A 27,361-nucleotide genomic window follows, 5' to 3' on the forward strand; every position below is an offset into this window, starting at 1 on the left:
AAACATCGTTGATGAATTCCTGAAAGACTGCGGGCGCATTGCACAACCCAAAGGGCATAACCAAGGATTCATAATGACCGGTCCTGGTGTTAAACGCGGTCTTCCACTCATCGCCCGCCTTGATCCTTACCAGGTTATATGCCGCCCTCAGGTCGAGTTTGGTAAAGACCGTGGCCCCTTTAAGGCGATCGAACAGCTCGGAAATCAAGGGTATCGGGTAAGCGTTCTTGATCGTGATGCGATTGAGACCCCTGTAATCGATGCAAGGCCTCAACTCACCGCCCTTCTTTTTCACAAAGAAAAATCCAGCCCCTGCCGGGGACGAGGATTTGAGAATGTGTCCGCGTGAAAGCGCCTCCCTCACGTACTCCTCCATGGCCTCATTCTCCGCTACCGACAGTGGATAGACTTTGCCACGAGGAGGAACGGCACCAGATTGTAACTCTATGGCACAATCGTATGGGCGGTGCGGAGGTAGGGCAACCGCGCGCACCTTATCGAATACATCCCGGTACTCCTCGTATTCAGGAGGCAACAGAGAGTCCGAGGAAGTACACAGCAACTTGACAGACCCATGGATGCAACTAGCCCCACACTGCGGTGACCACGAGAGGATCTCGGCCGATCTCCAATCGAAAGTCGGATTATGCTTCCGGAGCCAGGGGTACCCCAAGACCACCGAGTAGTGTGGAGACGAAATAACCTGGAGGCAGACCGACTCTCTGTGAACGGCACCAATGGCTATCCCCACTGGAAGGGTCTCATGAGTCACGTGTGGCGGCAGAAGGGGTCTGCCGTCTATCGCCTCAAGAGCCAGTGGGGAACCTCGAGCCTGCAGAGGAATGGAATTGGCGGCAGCGAACACATTATCAATGAACAAACCACCAGCACCAGAGTCCACCAACGCCTGGGTCGTCACCGAGCCCCCGACCCAGGAGAGGACAACAGTGATCAGTGGTTTGTCAACACGGGAAACCGGGGACGAGGAGACTCCACCCAAGATCTGCCCCCGACAGGATCTCAGGTGCGAGCGTTTCCCGGACGGTTCGGACATGCCAACCGAAAATGCCCACCGAGACCACAGTACATGCATCGGCCCTCGCGTCTCCGGAGTACCCTCTCCCTCTCGGACAGGCGAGCAAACCCCAGCTGCATGGGTTCACCCCCAGACAAGTCATCCCCAGGAGGCGTGGGAGGAGAGGGAGGCACGGGTGGGACAGCAAACGTAGGCGCCAATCTGTTAGAAAACCTCCGCAGGCTCTCCTTAAAGGAAGGTCTCTCCCTGAGTCTGGTGTCAATCAAAATCAGGAAAGAAATAAGAGACTCGAGCTCCACTGGTAGGTCCTTAGCTGCAACCTCATCCTTCAAGGCATCCGAGAGACCATGAGAGAAAGCAGCGACCAGAGCCTCATTATTCCAGCCCACCTCTGCTGCCAGGGTACGAAACTCAATGGCGTATTCAGCTACGGATCGTGAACCCTGTCTGATGGACATAAGGAGCTTCGCAGCAGAGGCAGCACGAGCCGGCACATCGAATACCTTCCGAAGAGAAGCAACAAAACCGGAAAACTCGGCAACCACCGGATTGTTGTTCTCCCATAAAGGGCTGGCCCAGGCCAAGGCCTTGTTCGAGAGCAGCGAGATCAAGAAGCCCACCTTTGATCTCTCAGTAGGAAAGGCATGTGGCAGCAACTCGAAATAAATGCCCACCTGGTTAAGGAAACCTCGGCACTGAGTTGGCTCTCCCCCAAAGCGCTGTGGAAGAGGGGCAGAACCGGTCATACCCCGAAACACCGCAGGTGCAACAACAGGTGTCGGGGTAGACTCTGGCGCAACAACCGGAGCGGCAGTAGGAGCGGGCCCAGGAGCGACAACCGACCCATCGGCAACGGGAGCGAAATGAGCCGTGCGTTCAAGCAGGGTTTGCAACGCCACAGCGAACCGACCCAACAGGTGATCCTGCTGATCAAGTCTGGCAACCAGCGTGGGTAGCGAGGATGGCCCTGTACCGTCAGAATTCATGGCTTGGTCCTAATGTCACGGAACCATGAACCAGACGTACAACAAGAGATAAGTGAAAATAAGAAGGCTTTATTGAAAATAAAGCTGTAACGCAAAAGTCCAAGCGGATGGCGAAACCGAAGCAGAGTCTTTGTGAAGCCAGAGGTCAGGAACCAGAAGGGTAGTCAGACGAGGCCAGGATCAGGAACCAGCAGGGTAGTCAGACGAAGCCAGGATCAGGAACCAGCAGGGTAGTCGGACGAAACCAGGATCAGGAACCAGCAGGGTAGTCGGACGAAACCAGGATCAGGAACCAGAAGCAGCAGCAGTCTAGAAGCATGTGAACACAGGAGGACCAAGCAAGGAACTGAAGCCACAGACCTCCTATAAATATGAGCTAGGCATCCAGCTCCTCCCAGTGGGAAGGAGAAGCCGCAGGGTGGGAGGCTACAAGAAACCCAGAAACCAAGATGGCCGCCAGCACATGTCAAACGAAGGAGAACAGCAAGAAGGTAAGACCATGACAAGGAGGTAGGGAGTGGCAGACAAGAAACAGCTGAGGAGGAGAAGCTACGGATCCCTGAGAGAGACAAAAAGGATAGCAAGGCAAACACAGAAAACAATCACTAAAAAACAACGTGATCTTTAGATATAGAGCGCGCAGCCACCCGCTGCGACTTCCTGACCCCGGGTATAACGGAGTCAGACGTGGCTCTTGATACCCTCGTGACAGTACCCCCCCCTTTCACGAGGGGCCTCCGGACACTCAGGACCAGGTCTCTCCGGATGAGAGGCATGGAAAGTCTGAATTAACCTGTTGGCGTTTACCTCTGACGCTGGAACCCACATTCTTTCCTCAGGACTGTAACCCCTCTAATGCACCAGATACTGAAGAGAGCGGCGGACCCGACGAGAATCAACAATTCTCCAGATTACCAGCCACAATGACAGGAGGAGGTGGCAGCGGCGATGGTTCTAGAGGTGGAACATACTTCTTGAGTAACGATTTATGGAAGACGTTATGGATCTTAAAAGTCTGAGGTAGCTCCAGGCGAAAAGCCACAGGGTTAATGACGGCTACTATTTTATAGGGACCAATGAACCTAGGACCCAGTTTCCAAGAAGGAACCTTCAACTTAATATTCCTAGTAGACAACCACACATAGTCATTCACTCCTAGGTCCGGACCTGGCGACCGTTTCTTATCGGCCATCCATTTATATTTACCACTCATCTTTTTCAAGTTAACTTGCACCTTCTGCCATACCGATGAAAGAGATGAAGAAAACCTTTCCTCTTCGGGAACCTCAGAAGACCCCCCCTCTTTGAAAGTACAAAATTGGGGATGAAAACCGTATGCACCAAGGAATGGTGACTTGCCAGTGGACTCCTGATAATGATTATTTATGGCAAACTCAGCTAACGGTAAATATGATGACCACAACTCTTGGTTTTCAGACACAAAACACCTTAAATATGTTTCTAGGTTTTGGTTGGTACGCTCAGTCTGTCCATTCGACTGAGGATGGAAAGCTGAGGAAAAGGACAAGTGAACCCCCAAACGGGAACAAAAAGCTTTCCAAAACTTAGAAATAAACTGGGTTCCCCGATCCGAAACCACATCGGAAGGGACCCCGTGAAGCTTCACGATTTCACTGATAAACACCTGAGCGAGAGTTTTAGCATTAGGAAGTGCGGGTAGCGCAATAAAGTGTACCATTTTGCTAAACCTGTCTACTACTACCAAGATAACTGTTTTACCCGCCGACAACGGTAAGTCAGTGATGAAATCCATTGACAGATGTGTCCATGGCCTATTGGGGATGAAAAGTGGCAATAAAGACCCTGCTGGACGTGTATGAGAGACTTTCGCGCGTGCACAAGTAGAACAAGTAGACACGAAATCCATTACATCCTGACGCAACCTTGGCCACCAAAAACGACGAGATAAAAGCTCCAAGGTTGCTTTACTACCCGGGTGTCCAGCAAGTGCCGAATTATGATGTTCTTTTAATAATTCAAGACGCAGGTTTAACGGTACAAACAATTTCTCTGAGGGGCAAGAGGCCGGGGCGTCCCCCTGAGCCTCTAACACCTTTCCCTCTAGAACAGAGTGTACAGCAGAGACAACCACTCCTCTTTGTAAAATAGGTACCGGATCACAAACATTACCCCCTCCAGGGAAACTACGAGATAATGCGTCTGCCTTGGTATTTTTTGCCCCAGGACGATAGGTGATTACAAAGTTAAATCTGGTAAAGAATAGCGACCACCTAGCTTGTCTAGGGGTGAGACGCTTAGCCGATTCTAGGTACAGAAGGTTCTTGTGATCCGTAATCACCGTGACGGGGTGGATTGCTCCCTCTAAGAAGTGACGCCACTCTTCAAGCGCCAGTTTAATCGCCAACAGTTCCCTATTTCCAATATCATAATTCTTCTCTGCAGAAGATAATTTTTTGGAAAAGAAAGTGCAAGGACGCCATTTGCCAGGAGACGGACCCTGAGACAATACAGCTCCCACTCCCACCTCTGACGCATCTACCTCGACAATAAAAGGCTGGGAGAAATCAGGTTGAATTAGAACAGGTGCCGAGGTAAACCTCTCCTTTAGGGAGGAAAATGCATCTTTAGCGGCGACAGACCATTTGGAAAAATCCGTCCCCTTCCTAGTCATGTCGGTAAGGGGTTTAACAATCACTGAATAATTTTTAATGAACTTTCTATAGAAATTAGCGAAACCCAAAAACCGTTGTAGGGCTTTAAGGTTCTCAGGAAGATCCCAATCTAAAATTGCCTGGACCTTCCCAGGATCCATGCGGAAACCTGAAGCAGATAATAGATATCCCAGGAAATGTAATTCCTGAACAGCGAAGACACATTTTTCAATTTTCGCATATAATTTATTCGTGCGTAGGACCTGCAGTACTTGCCTGACATGCACCTCATGTGTTTTCAGATCAGCCGAATAAATTAAGATATCATCTAGGTATATGACTACAAACCTGCCGATGAGATGACTAAAAATATCATTAACGAAATGTTGGAAGACAGCAGGGGCATTGGTCAGACCGAAAGGCATAACTGGATTTTCATAATGCCCCTCAGGGGTGTTAAAAGCTGTCTTCCACTCATCCCCTTCCCTGATACGAATCAGATTGTAGGCCCCCCTAAGATCAAGTTTGGAGAACCACTTAGCACCCGCAATCTGATTAAAAAGGTCAGGAATGAGAGGAAGAGGGTATGGGTCACGGATGGTTATCTGGTTTAACTCACGGAAATCTAAGCAAGGACGCAGGCCCCCATCTTTCTTTTTAACAAAGAAAAACCCTGCAGCCACGGGTGAAGAAGAGGGTCTGATGTGTCCCTTAGCCAGACTCTCGGAGATATAATCTTTCATGGCTTGTCTCTCGGGACCCGAAAGATTATACAACCTGGACTTGGGTAATTTTGCCCCGGGAATCAGGTTAACCGGGCAATCATAAGGACGATGAGGTGGTAGTTTCTGACAACCCTTTTCAGAAAAAACGTCCTCAAAGTCCGAAATAAATGTAGGTAGGGAAGCTATGGAGGCGATTAAGCAATTGTTATTTAAGCAATTCTCTCTGCAATGCTCACTCCACTCCAATATCTCCCTGGCCTGCCAATCCACCACTGGATTGTGCGCTATCAACCAGGGAAGACCCAATACCACCGGAGAGGGAAGGCCCTCCAGAACGTAACATGAAAGACACTCATTATGGTGGTCCCCTACCCGAAGGTGTAAATTACGAACAATGTGGGTGAGGTTTCTCTGAGACAGAGGAGCAGAATCTATAGCGAATACGGGAATAGGTCTCTGCAGCGTACAGAGAGACAAACCCATAGTGCGGGCAAAATGGGCATCAATCAAGTTTACCCCTGCTCCACTGTCTAGAAAAACAGAAATAGACTCCGTCTTAACACCAAAAACAATGACCGCTGGTAACACAAATTGAGATGTTCGTATGGAGGAAACGTATACCCCCCGGCTGACATCCTCCGCACAGCCCGGGGTTAGTAGTTTTCCGACGGTCTTTTGTTTTTGAGAAAGGAGGGACAGACATTAATGAAATGACCCCTCCCCCCACAGAAAAAACAAGCCCCCCCCCCTACGGCAAACCTCGGGAGGACGGACCTGACGAGAAGTTCCGCCTAGCTGCATAGGCTCATCTAAGTCAGTACAGGCTGACTGTTGCTTGGGAGAGGTAACCAATTGCTCCGGAATTTTCGATCTCTCCCTAAGACGTCTATCTATTCTGATAGAGAGGGACATAACAGCATCAAGGGAAAGGGGGGTCTCATACAGCGCCAGTGCATCCTTAACCCTTTCAGATAACCCAGAGCAGAACTGACTCCTGAGAGCCGGGTCGTTCCACTGAGTATCCGTAGCCCACCTACGGAACTCTGAGCAATATTCCTCTGCTGACCGATCTCCCTGTAGGAGTCTCCGTAACTTCGACTCAGCCAGGGCGACTCGGTCAGGGTCATCATATATGAGACCCAAAGCCCCAAAAAATCCCTCCACTGACCGAAGAGCCTGAGAACCAGGAGGTAACGAGAACGCCCAGGATTGCGGATCCCCCTGAAGCAGGGAAATGACAATCCCTACCCGCTGTTCTTCATGACCTGAGGAGTAAGGGCGCAACTTAAAATATAATTTGCAGGCCTCACGGAACGTCGCAAATTTGTCCCTTCCCCCAGAAAATCTGTCGGGAAGAGCAACCTTGGGTTAAGTGACAACCTGGTTACCCATAGCAACCGCTGGGGGTGCGGTCTGCTGCATTTGCTGCTGTTGTTGGAGAACAGACGCCTTCAATCCTGCCACCTCCAAAGACAGGCTTTGAAGCTGTTCTGCCAAGGCATCAATAGGATCCATATTGGATTCTAAGTAGAGAGAGAAAAAAAAACAACAAATAAAAAATTATATAATTTTTTTTTTTTTTTCTCAAAAAGTAAGGGCCAGTTATAATATCACGGTCGGCGTGGCTATCACATACGTGACACAGAGGGAGGGAACGAGGAAGGCCCTGCCCAAGTGAGAGGGAAGATGGTGACCCCTGACTCACCTGGCGGCTGGCACCTGGCTGCCCTGACGTCCCTAGACGGGTTCCTCACCCGTACGCCGATCACATGCCTAAAGCCCTGGCTTTCCCTGAGCTGAGCCCTAGGTAGTGAACAGGGCGATGGGAACACTAGTCCGCACCACTAACTCTAAGGGAAAACACCAAGGGGAGGACAGACAACACAGACTCAACATATATTCCCAGGTGGGCGACAACAGGAGACAACAATAAGCCCAACAGGGATCCGGAGGGTAGCACTCAGAAACGACAAGCAGGATTCACCACTCCAGTGGGTCAGTATAGATGTCCAGGCAGGAAGCTCTATAACTGGCAACTAGAGAAGTGTGAGGGGAGAATATAAGGAGGTAGGGAGTGGCAGACAAGAAACAGCTGAGGAGGAGAAGCTACGGATCCCTGAGAGAGACAAAAAGGATAGCAAGGCAAACACAGAAAACAATCACTAAAAAACAACGTGATCTTTAGAGATAGAGCGCGCAGCCACCCGCTGCGACTTCCTGACCCCGGGTATAACGGAGTCAGACGTGGCTCTTGATACCCTCGTGACAACAGTGCAGTGTCCCACTCTGTGCTAGAAGCGGGCCCCTAAACCTTATGCATGTCATCTTATGCCATTGTCTATTTCCTAAGTATTAAGCTGCAAATTCCTCACAACAGGCTGGGAATAGCGATGAGTGAATCAAAGTTGATGAAGTGGAATTCGATCCGAATTTCAGGAAAAATTTGATTCGCAACGAATCTGAATTTCCTCATGCTTTGTGGTAACGAATCACATTTTTTCCTAAAATGGCTGCTGCACGTATTAGGACATGGAGCAAAGAACTCTGGAAACGAGGGATCACTCACAATGCCATGCATACAGCCAATCAGCAGCCAGCCAGCCCCTGTGATGTCACAGCCCTAAAAATAGCCTCAGCCATTTTGGATTCTGCCATTTTCCAGTGTGCTTAGTGCAGAGAGAGACGTCAGCAGGCGCTAGGGACAGTGCTAAGAAAGACTTCATTGTGCTGAAAAAGCAATTTACAAGTTCAGGGAAAGACTATTCAAGGTGTAGGGAAAGGATAGGGAGGCATCATCTACACTATAAAAGGAGAAAAGGGTGCAATAGGAGAGTGTAGCCTGGGTAATAAGAGCGATTCTATTACACCTTGCTGCAGTTATTGGGGATCCAAATTGGTGTTATACTGCTGCTTCTAGGTTGTTTGCACTTTATGACACATCACTAATTCCAGCAAACCTTGTTTGTGATTGGGGAGCAAGTTTTGTGTGATACAGCCATTTGTGGGGTGTATTAATAAGAAAGATACTTACAGTCATGTGAAAAAATTAGGACACCCTTTGAAAGCATGTGGTTTTTTGTAACATTTTTAATAAATGGTTATTTCATCTCCGTTTCAACAATACAGAGAGATTAAAGTAATCCAACTAAACAAAGAAAACTGAAGAAAAGTCTTTTCAAGATCTTCTGTAAATGTCATTCTACAAAAATGCCTATTCTAACTGAGGAAAAAGATAGGACACCCTCACATGTATTCCCTCTTAAATTGGCTCAGATCTCACACAGGTATATCACACCAGGTGCACATAATTAGTAGATCGTTACTCTGCATGTTGAATGAGGCTTGCCCTATTTAAACCTCAGACATTTAGTTTGGTGTGCTCCTGACTGTTGAAGTGAGAGTGAGCACCATGGTGAGAGCAAAAGAGCTGTCAGAGGACTTCAGAAAAAAGATTGTAGCAGCCTATGAGTCTGGGAAGGGATTTAAAAAGATCTCAAAAGATTTTGAAATCAGCCATTCCACTGTCCGGAAGATAGTCTACAAGTGGAGGGCTTTCAAAACAACTGCCAACATGCCCAGGACTGGTCGCCCCAGCAAGTTCACCCCAAGAGCAGACCGCAAGATGCTAAAAGAGGTATCCAAAAACCCTAAAGTGTCATCTCGAGAACTACAGCAGGCTCTGGCTACTGTTGATGTAGAAGTACATGCCTCTACAATCAGAAAGAGACTGTACAAGTTTAACTTGCATGGGAGGTGTGCAAGGAGGAAACCTTTGCTTTCCAAGAGAAACATCGAGGCCAGACTGACATTTGCCAGCGATAAAGTTGACAAAGACCAGGACTTCTGGAATAATGTTCTTTGGACAGATGAGTCCAAAATTGAATTATTTGGACACAACAGCAGAGGACATGTTTGGCGTAAACCAAACACAGCATTCCAAGAAAAGAACCTCATACCAACTGTGAAGCATGGAGGTGGAAGTGTCATGGTTTGGGGCTGCTTTGCTGCAGCAGGACCTGGTCAGCTCACCATCATAGAATCTACGATGAATTCTACTGTGTATCAGAAGGTGCTTGAAGAACATGTGAGACCATCAGTTAGAAAATTAAAGCTGAAGCGGAACTGGACCATGCAACATGACAATGACCCAAAACATACTAGTAAATCAACCAAAGATTGGCTGAAAAAGAAGAAATGGAGAGTCCTGGAATGGCCAAGTCAAAGTCCAGATTTGAATCCCATTGAGATGCTGTGGGGTGACTTGAAAAGGGCTGTACGTGCAAGAAACCCCTCAAACATCTCACAGCTGAAAAAGTTCTGCATTGAGGAGTGGGGTAAAATTTCCTCAGACCGATGTCGAAGACTGGTAGATGGCTACAAGAACCGTCTCACTGCAGTTATTTCAGCCAAAGGAGGTAACACTCGCTATTAGGGGCAAGGGTGTCCTATCTTTTTCCTCAGTTAGAATAGGCATTTTTGTAGAATGACATTTACAGAAGATCTTGAAAAGACTTTTCTTCAGTTTTCTTTGTTTAGTCGGATTACTTTAATCTCTCTGTATTGTTGAAACGGAGATGAAATAACCATTTATTAAAAATGTTACAAAAAACCACATGCTTTCAAAGGGTGTCCTAATTTTTTCACAAGACTGTATGTCACATTAGCCGTTCTGAATTGATTTTACATAGTTTTTTTTTTGGGGTGTATTAATAGGAAAAAAAGGGAAAAATATATGTCATAATTGCCATTCAGCGGTGAAGTTACATTGTACTATAGCTATTTACGGGGTGTATTAATAGAATAGATACGTACATCCTATTAGCTGTTGTGCATTGATTTTACATTGTTTTCCTTTTTTTGTGGGGTGTATTAATAGGAAAAGAAAAGAAAAAAATATATATCATAAGTGCCATTCGGCGGTGAAGTTACATTGTTCTACAGCCATTTACGGAGTGTATTAATAGGAAAGATACTTACGTCCCATTAGCCGTTCTCTGGTGAATTGTGATTATTTTTCTTTGGGGGGGGGGGGAGTTTATTAATCAGAAAAAATATATATATACAGTACAGACCAAAAGTTTGGACACACCTTCTTATTCAGAGTTTTCTTTATTTTCATGACTATGAAAATTGTAGATTCACACTGAAGGCATCAAAACTAGGAATTAACACATGTGGAATTATATACATAACAAACAAGTGTGAAACAACTGAAAATATGTCATATTCTAGGTTCTTCAAAGTAGCCACCTTTTGCTTTGATTACTGCTTTGCACACTCTTGGCATTCTCTTGATGAGCTTCAAGAGGTAGTCCCCTGAAATGGTTTTCACTTCACAGGTGTACCCTGTCAGGTTTAATAAGTGGGATTTCTTGCCTTATAAATGGGGTTGGGACCATCAGTTGCGTTGAGGAGAAGTCAGGTGGATACACAGCTGATAGTCCTACTGAATAGACTGTTAGAATTTGTATTATGGCAAGAAAAAAGCAGCTAAGTAAAGAAAAACGAGTGGCCATCATTACTTTAAGAAAAGTCAGTCAGTCAGCCGAAAAATTGGGAAAACTTTGAAAGTAAAGGCTATTTGACCATGAAGGAGAGTGATGGGGTGCTGCGCCAGATGACCTGGCCTCCACAGTCACCGGACCTGAACCCAATCGAGATGGTTTGGGGTGAGCTGGACCGCAGAGTGAAGGCAAAAGGGCCAACAAGTGCTAAGCATCTCTGGGAACTCCTTCAAGACTGTTGGAAGACCATTTCAGGGGACTACCTCTTGAAGCTCATCAAGAGAATGCCAAGAGTGTGCAAAGCAGTAATCAAAGCAAAAGGTGGCTACTTTGAAGAACCTAGAACATGATATATTTTCAGTTGTTTCACACTTGTTTGTTATGTATATAATTCCACATGTGTTAATTCATAGTTTTGATGCCTTCATAGTCATGAAAATAAAGAAAACTCTTTGAATGAGAAGGTGTGTCTAAACTTTTGATCTGTACTGTATGTCTTAATTGCGGTTCAGCGGTGAAGTTACCTTGTACTACAACCATTTACATAGTGTAGAAAAATGTAATATACGTACTTCCCATTAGTCGTTCTGAGTTGAATTGTGATTGTTATATTTCTTTTTTTGGGGTGTAGAAATAGAAGAAAAAAAAAGGAACAAATATATGTATTAATTGGCATTTAGCGGTGAAGTTACATTGTATTACAGCCATTTACGTGGTGTAGAAAAAGAAAATATACGTACGTCCCATTAGCCGTTGTTGTTGTTATAATTCTTTTTTTGGCTTGTAGTTATAAGAAAAAGAATACGTCTTAATTGACCTTCTGCGGTGAATTGTGATTATTTTTTTGGGAGGGGGAGTTTATTAATTAGAAAAAAATATATATGTCTTAATTGGCGTTCAACGGTGAAGTAACATTGTACTACAGCCATTTACGTGTGGTACAAAAAGGAAATATACGTACGTCCTATTAGCCGTTCTGCAGTGAATTGTTATATTTCTTTTTTTGGGGTGTAGTTATAGGAAAAAGAATATTTCTTAATTGACCTTCTGCGGTGAATTGTGATTATTATTTTTTTTTGGGGGGGGGATTTATTAATCTGAAAAAAAAAAATATATGTCTTAATTGCCGTTCAGCGGTGAAGTAACATTGTACTTCAGACTTTTTTTGGGGGTATTATTTTAATTTTAATTTAATTATTTTATTATACAGTATGTCAGACAGACAGGTGACAGGCCCTTCAAAGGGAACGGGCAGTGGGCAAAATGTTTCTGTCGCAGGCAGCACAAGAAGGGGGTGGCAACAGGAGTCGCAGCGAAAGGCCTGAGCTCCCGGTGTCATCTAGCGGTCGAGTCTTGACTCGCAACTCTGTGGTGCTTGAATGGTTGACTCGGTCTTCGACTTCGTCACAAGTGATATCAGACACCCCCAGCCAAGAGTCGGTGGGTTCCTCTGACACGACGCTTAGTTGGCATGGCCCAGGAGCAGGCCCTGTACCCCCACCTGTCCTGAACCTTCTAATGTCATTTTCAGTTCCCTCAGCACAAGAAGTATTATATGCCGTTGGCTCAGCTCCACTTTTCAGTGAGGACGAGCTACTAGAGGACAGTCGGCAGCTACTACCCAGCCAAGATGTGGATGAGACATCCTCCGCTTCCTCTGGTAGACGGGATAGTAGTGATGATGAGAGTCGTGTGGGAGCAGGTGTTGCGGTCAGGCTCCTTGCCTGAGACCATTAAAGGGGACATCAGTGACTTGCAGACAGTAGCAGATGATGATGATGTAGCTGATCGCACTTGGGAGCCGGGTGAAGAAGGGGCTTCATCATCATCATCATCATCATCAGGAGAAGAGGGTGGCAGCTTGCACGTGGGGCAGCTGCTGAGCAAGCAGGGTGGCAGCATGGCAGTGAGTCAGCAGGGTGGCAGCAGTGGGAGGTCGGGAACCAAACATGCCTGGGGTACACCACCCGCTTCGCAGGAGCCTACCGGCCCAGAAAGTAACGGTGCAGGGGTTAACGGAGGCAGGGGTAGCAGGCAGTCAACATGGAGTATTAGGGGGGAAAATGCCATACTCGGCGGTGTGGCAATTTTTTGTTAGACTGCCGGAGGAGGTGAATATGGCCATTTGCTGAGTTTGTGGGCAGAATGTGTAGTGTGGCCAGGGTGCCAATGTTGGCACCATGGGCCTTCGTCAACACATGCAGCATCACCATAAAGTGGCCTGGGAGAAACGTGGCTCCGATGTGGTGGTCCAGCCTGTCGCAGCAACAGCTGCATCACGCAGTGGCACGCACCCAATTTCATGCAGTCAGGTCTCCACCACCTCAGCCAAAGGGAGCTGTCTGTCCTTCCTATCATGTGCTGGTCCTGATCGTCCTGCTCCTCCTCCTACTCTTCGTCAGTCATTCCATGAGCAATCGATCACCGAAGCAATTGCCAAGAGACAATATGTGGGCACTCATCCAACGGCGCAGAAGCTGAACGTGCTCCTGGACACCGTGGCAGTATGCAGTGGAGATGGAGGCAGGGAGTTCCTCCAAGTCACTTGCGCAAATGGCACGATACATGCTCAATTTTTTGCTCACTTGCTTGCGTAGTGACAGCCGAATTGTCACCATTCGGCAGAGGGATGACTACTGGCTCTCCACCATGTTAGACACTCGCTACCGTTCCAAAGTAGGGGCCTTTCTTACACCTGCTGAGAGGGAGGACAAACTGAACTACTATCGAGACATCCTATGTAGTCAGTTGGCCACTGCCTATGTGCGCCATCGCCCATCCTCACGCAGGTCTGACCAGGGGGGGCCCTCTGCACTCACGTTCCACTGCCATGGCTGCTGCAGGTGGGGGGGGGGGGGCAGGAGCAGTATCAGCTCCATTAGCAGAAACTTAAAGGGAACCTGTCACCGGGATTTTGTGTATAGAGCTGAGGACATGGGTTGCTAGATGGCCGCCAGCACATCCGCAATATCCAGACCCCATAGCTGTGTGCTTTTATTGTGTAAGAAAACTGATTTGATACATATGCAAATTAACCTGAGATGAGTCCAGTCCCTGACTCATCTCACATACAGGACTCATCTCAGGTTAATTTGCATATGTATCAAATCATTTTTTTTACACAATAAAAGCACACAGAGCTATGGGGACTGGATATTGCGGATGTGCTAGCGGCCATCTAGCAACCCATGTCCTCAGCTCTATACACAAAATCCCGGTGACAGGTTCCCTTTAAGTCTAGAGTCACTGCTGAGCTGTTTTCTTCACCCGCCTACTGAAGAAACTACTCACCAGCAGCACCAGTGCCTGATGCATCAAACTAAATCATCCATGGTGCCACACCTACACTTTGACAAAAGAGAACTGTTTCTTCTGGCTAAATTGCTTTAGCTACTATTCTGATGCTGTCACCCGCCTGATGCCACACCTGCTGCCAGGTGCTCCTACTGCCAGCCATCTTCAGCTGGTACTGGCATTGCCCCCCCACCTCACCACTCTGTCACTGGGCCACTCTGTGGTCTCCTCATGCTGCTGCCACTCTAGCACTATGTCTCTGAGCCACTCTGTGGTCTCCTCATGCTGCTGCCACTTCAACACTATGTCACTGGGCCACTTTTTGGTCTCCTCTTGCTGCTGCCACTTCACCACTTTTTGGTCTCCTCATGCTGCTTCCACATCACCACTCTGTGGTCTCCTCATGCTGCTGCCAGATCACCACTCTGGGGTCTTCTTATGCCGCTGCCACATCACCACTCTGTGGTCTCCTCATGCTGCTGCCACCTCCCCACTATGTTACTGGGCCGCTCTGTGGTCTTCCCATGCTGTTGCCACATCACTACTCTGTGGTCTCCTCATGCTGCTGCTACCTCAACACTATTTCACTGGGCCAATTTGTGGTCTCTTCGTGCTGCTGCCACTTCAATACACTTTGGTCTCCTCATGCTGCTGCCACATCACTACTCTGTGGACTCATCATGCTGCTGCCACATCACCACTCTGTGGTCTCCTCATGCTGCTGCCACTTCACCACTCTGTGGTCTCCTCATGCTTCTGCCACATCACTACTCTGTGATCTCATCATGCTGCTGCTACCTTAACACTATGTCACTGGGCCACTCTGTGGTCTCCTCATGCTGCTGCCACTTCACTACTCTGTGGTCTCCTCATGCTGCTGCCAGATCATTACTCTGTGGTCTCCTCATGCTGCTGCCACTTCAACACTATGTCACTGGGCCACTTTGTGGTCTCCTCATGCTTCTGCCACCTCACCACTCTGTGGTCTCCTCATGCTGCTGCCACATCACTACTCTGTGGTCTCCTCATGCTGCTGCTACCTCAACACTATGTCACTAGGCCACTTTGTGGTCTCCTCATGCTGCTGCCATCTCAACACTATGTCACTGGGCCACTTTTTGGTCTCCTTATGCTGTTGCCACTTTACCACTCTGTTTTCTCCTCATGCTGCTGCCACCTCAACACTATGTCACTGGGCCACTCTGTGGTCTCCTCATGCTGCTCCCATCTCACCACTCTGTCATTGGGCCACTCTGTGGACTTCTCATGCTGTTCCCACCCTCCACACTCCATGACTGGGTCACTCACTATGTTGCCTTTTTGGCCTCGTTGACATCATCATTTATTTGACCTGTCTTCTGATCTGTCGGAAGGAACAATGAGACGCACAACGGATCCTGTCTATGTAGCAGCTGTAAGGCCTGTATGACATGGTCCCTATTTTGCATCAGAATTTTGCACAGAAGACATGCAAAGATTCCATTCACGTGTCATCTCTGTTTTGGATCCACTCCTGTTTTTTTTTTGGCTTTAGCAATACTGATGGATTACTGGCCAAATGTTGACCGAGTGATGGTGAGTGAGAAGAAAAGAAAGTATCACTCTCTCACTCAAGTCAAGCTAGAACCTGTTTAAAACTGCCCCATCAAGTCTGTTGTCTGGAGTTGCAGCTCAGCATTCTTTTTGTGAACCAAAGCACTATTGCTGAATGATACTACCTTAAGGCAACTATTCAAGTAAAGTTCCAGTTTGTTTAACTCCTGACTCTCTCCTTATTTGGCACTATCTCTCATTGCACCTTACGGTGCTGGCGTCATGAACAATAGGTGCCCTGCCTCCACGGCACCTTAAACCCAGACCACCAAGGGCACCTCAACCACCATCTGGCGGGAATCCCTGGACCACAGAGTGTTCTAACCTTCCCTGGTGATAACCTTCCCTACACTGCACGCCGGCCCAGGGAGCTCTACAGAACTGTGAGTAAAACTACTACTACCCTCATCGGCCAACCAACTCACATATTGCCCCTGTGGCCCGGTCACTGCAACAGCACCCCTACATCCTTGGGAATAGTTCACTTTAACATGGCAAAGAAATCATTTAGATTTTGCTGGACCTTCCATGGCAGCAACCCTTTTAGTAGTTGTAGATGCCTATTCAAAATGCCCAGAGTAATTTCAAATGTCCTCTACCATAGCAGCAGACACAGCCGATGTAATTAGGGGACTTTTTGCAAGAACAGGTGTTCCTATAACAGCTTGTTAGTGACAATGGGCCCCAGTTTGTTTCTGAACATTTCCAAACATTTTTATGGTTAAATGGAATACGATATACAGTTGCAAGAAAAAGTATGTGAACCCTTTGGAATTATATGGATTTCTGCACAAATTGGTCATAAAATGTGATCTGATCTTCATCTAAGTCACAACAATAGACAATCACAGTCTGCTTAAACTAATAACACACAAAGAATTAAATGTTACCATGTTTTTTATTGAACACACCATGTAAACATTCACAGTGCAGGTGGAAAAAGTATGTGAACCCTTGAATTTAATAACTGGTTGAACCTCCTGTGGCAGCAATAACTTCAACCAAATGTTTCCTCTAGTTGCAGATCAAACGTGCACAACGGTCAGAAGTAATTCTTGACCATTCCTCTTTACAGAACTGTCTCAGTTCAGAAATATTCTTAGGATGTCTGGTGTGAATCGCTTTCTTGAGGTCATGCCACAGCATCTCAATTGGTTGAGGTCAGGACTCTGACTGGGCCACTCCAGAAGGTGTATTTTCTTCTGTTTAAGCCATTCTGTTGTTGATTTAATTCTATGCTTTGGGTCGTTGTCCTGTTGCAACACCCATCTTCTGTTGAGCTTCAGCTGGTGGACAGATGGCCTTAAGTTCTCCTGCAAAATGTCTTGATAAACTTAGGAATTCATTTTTCCTTCGCTGATAGCAATCTGTCCAGGCCCTGACTCAGCAAAGCAGCGCCAAACCATGATGCCCACACCATCATACTTCACAGTTGGAATGAGGTTTTGATGTTGGTGTGCTGTGCCTCTTTTTCTCCACACATAGTGTTGTGTGTTTCTTCCAAACAACTCAACTTTAGTTTCATCTGTTTACAGAATATTTTGCCAGTACTGCTGTGGAACATCCAGGTGCTCTTGTGCAAACTGTAAATGTACAGCAATGTTTTTTTTGGACAGCAGTGGCTTCCTCTGTAGTATCCTCCCACAAAATCCATTCTTGTTTAGTGTTTTACGCATCGTAGATTCGCTAACAGGGATATTAGCATATGCCAGAGACTTTTGTAAGTCTTTAGCTGACACTCTAGGATTCTTCTTCACCTCATTGAGCAGTCTGCGCTGTGCTCTTGCAGCCATCTTTACAGGACAGCCACTCCTAGGGAGAGTAGCAGCAGTGCTGAACTTTCTCCATTTATAGACAATTTGTCTTACCGTGGGCTGATGAACAGCAAGGTTTTTGGAGATAATTTATAGAACGGTTTCCAGCTTTATGCAAGTCAACAATTCTTAATCGTAGGTCTTCTGAGAGCTCTTTTGTGCGAGGCAACATTTACATCAGGCAATGCTTCTTGGGAAAAGCAAACCCAGAACTGCTGTGTGTTTTTTCTAGGGCAGAGCAGCTGTAACCAACACCTCCAATCTCATCTCATTGATTGGACTCCAGTTGGCTGACACCTCACTCCAATTAGCTCTTAGAGATGTCATTAGTCTAGGGGTTCACATACTTTTTCCACCTGCACTGTGAATGTTTACATGGTGTGTTCAATAAAAACATGGTAACATTTAATTATTTGTGTGTTATTAGTTTAAGCAAACTGTGATTGTCTATTGTTGTGACTTAGATGAAGATCAGATCATATTTTATGACCAATTTGTGCAGAAATCCATATCATTCCAAAGGGTTCACATACTTTTTCTTGCAACTGTATAACATTTGCACCATATCATCCAGCTACCAATGGTTTAGTAGAAATATTTGTCCAAAGTATGAAGAATGCTATATGGGCCATGTCAGGAGAAAGTTGTTTCTAGGTCATTCCTTGCATTCTCATTTAGAGCTCCTCAGATCAGATTTGAAGAGAACTGTACAACAAAATCAACTGAAACAAATGGACTTATCTGCCGATAAGGCAATATGTCAGTTTGAAGTGAGACAAACTGTTTTGGCAAGAAACTATAATGGAAAACAAAAGTTGTGTCTTGGAAACATAGTAGCACAAACTGGTCCACTTTCTTACACAGTGTTCTCTCCTGGAATTACATGGATACATCATATTGATCAGCTCAAGAAAGTGAAACTATCCACTGTGGAAAACATGCCATGATCAGTGCCTGCCTCACCTTCTGTTTCTCCTGTCTTGCCTTTTACTGTACCTGCTGTGTCAGATACTAATTTGTCTTCTGATTCTGTTACTGAGACTCTCGCCTCACCAATGGAAGTTTCTGAGTCAATACCCTCAACCTAATTTGTTTTGTTCCTGAATTTCTATATATAATATATATATATACTACCCAGACATTTTAACTGTGACTACATCACACATAGCTAGAAATTGGAAGGGAACAAAACTCTTCCCCTCTCAGAAATCATACATTTTATTCAATTCAACCACATCATGGAACAAAAGGTGTCTGGTAAGCTAGCCAATATAGTCAACATTCAACAGTTTGGAACCAAGTGGGCCAGATTCCCAAACTGTGACATTTAAGACTTCTCTGTCACCAAATGTCTTGAATACACTTATTTAACTGTGTTACCTAATCTTACAGTGATCACAGCTTATTCTGTTGACATATCCTTGTGGATGTACTTTTCCCTATATTTTATTAATATTATGTCTATGTTCTAATATTTCCGTACACATTAATTGTAATGCAATGCCCATACAATAGGCACTATTCATGGTAATTTCTCAAGTATTATCATAGATGGTATTCTATGTGCAAATAGACCACATTTTTCGACTGTTACTGTAACTGAATAAATTTCTTTATGGTGAATCATTGGTAATAAAAATGTATTAAAAAAAGAGGGAATAGATTAAAATACAGAGTATCCTAAGGAATTAATCAGGGGCATTGCCAGGGTCTCAAAAAATCCGGGGTCCAAGCACCAATGCTTATGGCCCAATTCTCTAAGTCGATCAACCAACCCCTAACTATCCCCCCCAACCCCCTCAAACACTGGCACTGAAGACATTTTACTGTGCTTGCTATACAGCTATACAGCAGCACATACCACTCACATCCAGTGCCTCCCAGGTGACGTCTCTCTGATGTAGATCTTCTCTGTCCTCATCTTCTCCATTCTGTCCGGACAACTTCTCTCAGCCGCGCCTCGTCTCTGCAGAGTGTGAAACAGAGACATCTTAGCTTCCTCACTTTTCTGTACCCCCAAATATTATCCTGGAGAAAAATGAGTGTCCCCATAGTAATAATACTCCTCATAGTCTCAGCAATAGTAATTCCCTCATTAGTAATACTGCCCCCTACAGTGCCCCCAACAGTGATAATGCCCCCCAAGAGTGACTCCATTAGTAGAAGAGCCCTCCAGTATTAAAAGTGCCCTTACAGAGCCCCCAGTATAAATAAGGCCCCCTACTGTTCCCCCAATTGTAATAAAGCTCTCTACTGACCCCTCAGTAGTAATAAGTCCCCCATAATGCACTTAGTAGAAATAATGTGGATCTATAAGTCCCTCCTATAGAGCCTCCAGTAGTAATAAGAACGCCTAATGTCCCCTGGATTTAAAATGTCCCCACAGTGCCCCCAGTATACACAATGCCCCCTACTGGTATAATGCTCACCCTGAAGTGCCCCATTATTTATATCACCCACTACTCTTATAATGCCCCCACAGTGCCCCCAGTATTTATATCGCCCCCTACTGTTATAATGCTCTCCCTGAAGCGCCCCCAGTATTTATAATGCCCCCTGCAGTGGCCCCTGTAGTTATATTCCTCTGTTTACTGTCCTCAGAAATCATAATTCCTCAGCCCATCCACCATACAGTCCCATGTAAATAACATTTCTCTTCTCCGCCATTGAGTCCTATGTAAATACCATCACACCATCTCTCCAGCCCCCTATAATATGCAGTCTCATGTAAATAACATTACCCCCTCCCCAGCCGCCTTCAACATACAGTCCCATGTAAAGAAAATAACTCCCTCCCCAGCTGCCTTCAACATACAGTCCCATGTAAATAACATCACCCCAATATTCAGTCCCATGTAAATAACATCACTCCCTCCCCCAGACACCTTCAACATACAGTCCCATGTAAATAAAATCACCCCCTCCCCAGCCACCTCCAACATGCAGTCCCATGTAATTAATATTACCCCTGAACATTCAGTCCCATGTAAATAATATCACTCCCTCCCACAGCCGTCTTCAACATATAGTCCCATGTAAATAACATCACCCTGCCCCAGCCACCTCCAACATGCATTCCAATGTAAATAACATCACCCCTTCAACTTTCAGTCCCATGTAAATAACATCACCCCACCCCACTGTCCCATGTGAATAACTTTCCTCCCTTCAGCCCTAACATACAGTCCCAGTTAACTACAACTCCCAACATTTCTCTGCCTCTCAGACTGAGTAATCTGCCCCTTCACTTACCTCTCCTCATGTAGCAGACCTCACCATAGCTTCTTCCCAGAACTTCTCTTCACTGCTGAGCCGTCCTCTCCTGCACCGATCACATGATGGTGACATCATCGCAGGTCCTTTTCAGCTACTGCGTTTAGCACTGATCACATGACCTGTGATGTCATCACAGGTCCTTCAGCTTTTGCAGGGCATTAGATTCGAATGTATTGCTGTCCTGAGGATGGCAATACAGTTGTATCTATCTGGCAGGTAGGACATTCGGGTCCTGGGACAAAGCATCAGGGGCCCAGCCCCCTAATGTTTTAACCTAGCAACGCCCCTGGAATTAATGTTCTTATACCCTAGTGGTTTAAACATATTTTAAAGGCTGGGGGGAGAAGCATCTTCAAATAATGCAGTCTAAAAAAGAATACATTAAAGCTCTCAGTGTCCTTCTGCTATATCCTATGGAAATGATGACATCAAGATCTCCAAAGCAATGTTAGAATCATATTTTTATTCTTTGACAAGTATTCAAATACATTTTTGAAGAGGGTTTATGGTGATTGTGAAGCATAACATTGATTACACTTCAAGGGGCAGGCAGAGCCGAGCGAATCCTTTCAAAGCTTTTTTTTTCAAAGAATACATTTAATGCTTCCATAGTCTTAAACTGTCCTCATTTTCATATTGCCCTCCATTCAACCATGCAGCAGATTTTTTTTTATCTCTCAAATGTTATTTTAGAATATGGAGAAATGTTATGCACCGGCAAATAATATTATTTCACTTAATCCTTAGTATTCTTTTTTTTTTTTTATTTAAAGTGCATTTTCTCAGAAACTACATAGCAGTCCACATAATGTGCCTATGCATAACCATTTTGTATGTAAATTCACATAAAGTGAGTGAAAGAGATACATTATATATTTTTTCTTTCCCTAGACATGTGATAAACTGGTATTGGCCATACATATTAAATGTAGCTTCCGATTGGTGTGTGTGTGTGTATATATATATATATATATACATATATATATATATATATATATATATATATATATATATACTAATAAAAGCCCTGTGTATGTGCTCAGGGCTGTTGTCCGTGCGTGTGTGCCGATTAGTGAAGTGCGCATGCGCGGCACACAAACCAATCAGCACACACTCCACACACACAGCAGGGACCGCCCAAAGCACAGCGCCGCCGGCCAATAAAAACACGGCGCATCACCCGTGCTCAGGGCTGTTGGCCGTGCGCGTGTGCCGATTAGGCTACTTTCACACCTGCGCTGTGTACATAACTACCCCCTGCTGCCTGGCAGCACCCGATCTCTTACAGGGGGCTGTGATCCGCACAATTAACCCCTCAGGTGCAGCACCTGCCAGGCAGCAGGGGCCAGACCCCCCTCCTTCCCCAGTATTAAAAGCATTGGTGGCCAGTGCGCCCCCCCCTCCCTCGCTCCCCAGTATTAAAAGCATTGGTGGCCAGTGCGGCCCCCCCTCCCTCCCCAGTATTAAAAGCATTGGTGGCCAGTGCGCCCCCCCGCCCTCCCTCCCCAGTATTAAAAGCATTGGTGGCAGTGGCCACAGGCTAACAACCCCCCTCCCCCCCATCATTGGTGGCAGCGGAGCGGCATTTCCGATCGGAGTCCCCTGCTCTTGATGCGCCGCACAGACCTGTCACTTACCAGTAGGAGGAGCGCCGGCCAGCCACAGACAGCGCATGTAAGTATAAGCTAAGTAACCATGGCAGCCAGGACTGCAGTAGCGTCCTGGCTGCCATGGTAACCGATCGGAGCCCCAGTGATTAAACTGGGACTCCAATCGGAAATGCCGCTCTGCTGCCACCAATGATGGGGGGGGAGGGGGGTTGTTAGCCTGTGGACACTGCCCCCAATGCTTTTAATACTGGGGAGGGAGGGAGGGGGGGCCGCACTGGCCACCAATGCTTTTAATACTGGGGAGGGAGGGGGGCCGCACTGGCCACCAATGCTTTTAATACTGGGGAGGGAGGGAGGGAGGGGGGGGGCGCACTGGCCACCGATGCTTTTACTACTGGGGAGAGAGGGGGGTCTGGCCCCTGCTGCCTGGCAGCACCCGATCAGGGAGCTGAGATCCGCACAATTAACCCCTCAGGTGCGGCACCTGAGGGGTTAATTGTGCGGATCACAGCCCCCTGTGAGAGATCGGGTGCTGCCAGGCAGAAGGGGGCAGTTATGTACACAGTTCTTAGTATATTCTAACTTGAAGAGTCCCCATCACTATGGGAACGCCTCTGTGTTAGAATATACTGTCGGATCTGAGTTTTCACGATCTAACTCAAATCCGATGGTATAATGGTATATTCTAACATAGAGGCGTTCCCATGGTGATGGGAATGCTTCAAGTTAAAATATACCATCGGATTGGAGAAAACTCTGATCCGATGGTATATTAATAGGGACTCCTGACTTTACATTGAAAGTCAATGGGGGATGGATCCGTTTACAATTGCACCAATATTGTGTCAATTTAAATGGATCCGTCCCCATTGACTTACATTGTAAGTCAGGACGGATCCGTTCGGCTCCGCACCACCTGGCGGACACCAAAACGCTGCAAGCAGCGTTTTGGTGTCCACCTCCAGAGTGGAATGGAGGCGGGACGGGGCCAAACTGATGCATTCTGAATGGATCCGCATCCATTCAGAATGCATTAGGGCTAAACTGATCCGTTTGGGGCCGCTTGTGAGAGCCTTGAAACGGATCTCACAGGCGGACCCTGAAACGCCAGTGTGAAAGTAGCCTTAGTGAAGTAAGCATGTGCGGCGCACAAACCAATCAGCACACACTCCACACACACACAGCAGGGACCGCCCAAAGCACCGCACCGCCGGCCAATAAAAACACGGCGCATCACATGCAGCAGCAGCGCGGCCGTCCAATCAAAGTCGCCGCCCGGACCGCCCACAATTGCGCCAGCCAATAAACACACGGCGCACCACACCCTGTACGGACCGCCCACAGCATGGAGCCGTCCAATCACACCATCTCCACAACTGCACCGCTGGCCAATAACCGCCTCTTATGGTGTGTGGTGTCAGTTGGAGCAGAGTGCATAAGAAGCGCAGCCATTACATGCACAGTGACAGAAATTGCTCTCAGATACACACTGCAGCTGCTGCCAGCAGTATTAGCCAGCACCACCAATCAGTGCCAGCAATAATTGCCAGCCATCAATCATTGCCACCAATCACAGTAACAGCAGTCAGTGCCAGCCCTATCAGCCACCAGTCACAGTGCCAGTGGTCTCAGCACCACCAGTTAGTGTCACGGCTGTATGTGAGCAACAATAGTATACACAGTAAAAAGAGCTACTGACCGGACCCAAACTAGGGAGGATAAAGGGTGACCCCTGTCAGACCCTCAAAGCTCTCCCTATTCTGCTAAAGCACATGCTCGGATCCCAATGGCGGAACGAGGCATGCCCACGTGCCTAAGACTGATGACCACTGTAACCCCTACAATAGTGGAAGGGGCACGGCCACCTCACATCCAGTCAGAAAATAATCAGGTACACAACAATGTCTGTACACTTAGCTGAAGGTGTTGCAGCCGCAGAGAAGACGGATCCAAGGACAGCTGGCAATATCCGGAGTGCTTGCTGCAGCAGAACACAGGTCCAGTGAACTGATAGCTACAAGTGAAGATACTAAAGCAAGAGCTACAACTGAAATGAGAACTATAATCCACGCCCTACAATAGGAGGAGGGGTGATATAAAGAGAGGGAAATCAAACACATGAGGAACAGCTGGGAGGAAGGAAACCAAAAGTAAACAGAGCAGTGAGAACTCCTCCCAGCTCTAGTAGTGACATCATCACAGGGGTGGAGAAACAGAGCTGTGAGAACGTCCCAAAGCTCTGGTAGTGACAGTACCCCCCCCTCTACGGGTGGACTCCGGACACCCAGGACCCACCTTCTCAGGATGAGCCCTATGAAATGCCCTGATGAGGCGAGTGGCTTTAATGTCCGACACCGGAACCCACATCCTCTCCTCAGGACCATAACCCTTCCAATGAACGAGGTACTGAAGAGAACCGCGGACAATGCGAGAGTCCACAATTCTGGAAACCTCAAACTCCAGATTGCCATCAACCAAAATCGGAGGAGGAGGCAAAGAGGAGGGTACCGTGGGCTGGACATATGGTTTTAAGAGAGATCTGTGAAATACATTATGTATCTTCCAAACCCGTGGAAGATCAAGACGGAAGGCAACAGGATTGATGACTGACAAGATTTTATAAGGCCCAATAAACCTGGGACCCAATTTCCAGGAGGGAACCTTCAGTTTAATATTTCTTGTAGACAACCACACCAGATCACCCACATTCAGGTCCGGACCAGGCACACGTCTCTTATCAGCCACACGCCTATACCTCTCACTCATCTTTTTAAGATTACTCTGAATCTTTTGCCAAATGGTAGACAAAGACGAGGAAAATCTCTCCTCCTCAGGTAAACCAGAAAGAGCCCCTCCCGAGAATGTCCCAAACTGCGGATGGAACCCATATGCACCAAAGAATGGTGACTTATCAGAAGATTCCTGACGACGGTTGTTCAGAGCAAACTCAGCAAGAGGGAGAAATGAACACCAATCCTCCTGGTTCTCTGCCACAAAACAGCGCAAATATGTCTCCAGATTCTGATTGAGGCGCTCAGTCTGACCATTCGACTGCGGGTGAAAAGCAGAAGAGAAGGACAGCCGAACCCCCAGGCGAGAACAGAAAGCCTTCCAGAACCTGGACACAAACTGCGTGCCTCTATCGGAAACAATATCAGAGGGAATGCCGTGCAATTTAACAATATGGTCGACAATAGCTTGCGCCAACGTTTTAGCATTGGGTAAACCAGGGAAAGGTACGAAATAAGCCATCTTGCCAAAACGGTCCACCACCACCAGGATCACCGACTTCCCCGAGGAACGAGGAAGATCCGTGATAAAGTCCATGGACAGGTGTGTCCAAGGACGGGAAGGTATGGGTAACGGGAGAAGGGAACCTGAAGGCCGTGAACGAGGGACCTTAGCGCGAGCGCACGTCTCACAAGCAGCCACAAAACCCTCCACCGACTTACGAAGAGCCGGCCACCAAAATCTCCGAGCAATGAGATCTACCGTGGCTCTACTCTCGGGGTGACCAGCAAGAACCGTATCATGATGCTCCTTAAAGAGTTTGTGACGTAGCTCAGGAGGCACGAATAACTTCCCAGAAGGACAACGGGCAGGTGCCTCAGTCTGGGCAGCCTGGACCTCGGCCTCCAAATCGGAATATAGAGCAGAAACAACTACCCCCTCTGCCAAAATGGGACCCGGGTCCTCTGAGTTTCCTCCTCCCGGAAAACAGCGAGAGAGAGCATCACCCTTCACATTTTTTATCCCAGGTCGGAATGTAACAACAAAATTGAATCTGGAGAAGAACAGAGACCATCTGGCCTGTCTCGGATTCATACACCTGGCCGACTCCAAGTATGCCAGATTCTTATGGTCGGTAAAAACGGTGATAGGGGGCCTGGCCCCCTCCAACCAATGGCGCCATTCCTCGAAAGCCAACTTGATGGCCAACAACTCCCCATCTCCCACATCATAGTTTCTCTCTGCCGGCGAGAGTTTTTTAGAGAAAAAGGCACAGGGTCGCCATTTGGCAGGAGAAGGGCCCTGGGACAAAACCGCACCCACACCCACCTCGGAAGCATCCACCTCAACAATAAAAGGTAAGGAAACATCGGGATGCACCAAGACGGGAGCAGACGCAAAACTCTCTTTAATCTTAGAAAAGGCTGCAAGCGCCTCCTCCGACCAAGAGGAAAAATCCGCCCCCTTTTTTGTCATGTCAGTAAGGGGTTTGACAACAGAGGAATAATTCAAAATGAACTTTCTGTAATAGTTCGCAAAACCCAGAAAGCGCATCAATGCCTTCTGATTCTCAGGAAGCTCCCACTCAAGTACAGCACGGACCTTCTCCAGATCCATGCGAAAACCAGAAGCAGAGAGGAGAAAACCCAGAAATTGAATCTCCGATACCATAAAAAGACATTTCTCCAGCTTGGCGTACAATTTATTTTCCCGCAGAATCTGCAGAACCTGAAAAAGATGATCCTGATGGGTCTGAACATCAGGGGAAAAAATCAAAATATCATCAAGATACACCAATACAAATTTCCCCATTAAATGGTAGAAAATACTATTAACAAAATGCTGAAAGACGGCCGGAGCATTCATCAGGCCGAAAGGCATAACGAGATTCTCGAAATGCCCGTTAGTGGTATTAAAGGCCGTTTTCCATATATCCCCCTCTGACCCTGACCAGGTTGTATGCGCCTCTCAAATCCAATTTGGAAAACACCTTGGCCCCAACAATTTGGTTGAAGAGGTCTGGGATCAGAGGAAGGGGATAGGGATCGCGAATCGTGATACGGTTCAGCTCCCTAAAATCTAGGCAAGGTCTCAGAGAGCCATCTTTTTTTTTAACAAAAAAAAACCCCGCGGCCACAGGTGACTTTGAGGGACGAATAT

The sequence above is a fragment of the Bufo bufo genome, chromosome 2 (assembly GCF_905171765.1).
Source record: "Bufo bufo chromosome 2, aBufBuf1.1, whole genome shotgun sequence".
Classification (NCBI taxonomy): domain Eukaryota; kingdom Metazoa; phylum Chordata; class Amphibia; order Anura; family Bufonidae; genus Bufo; species Bufo bufo.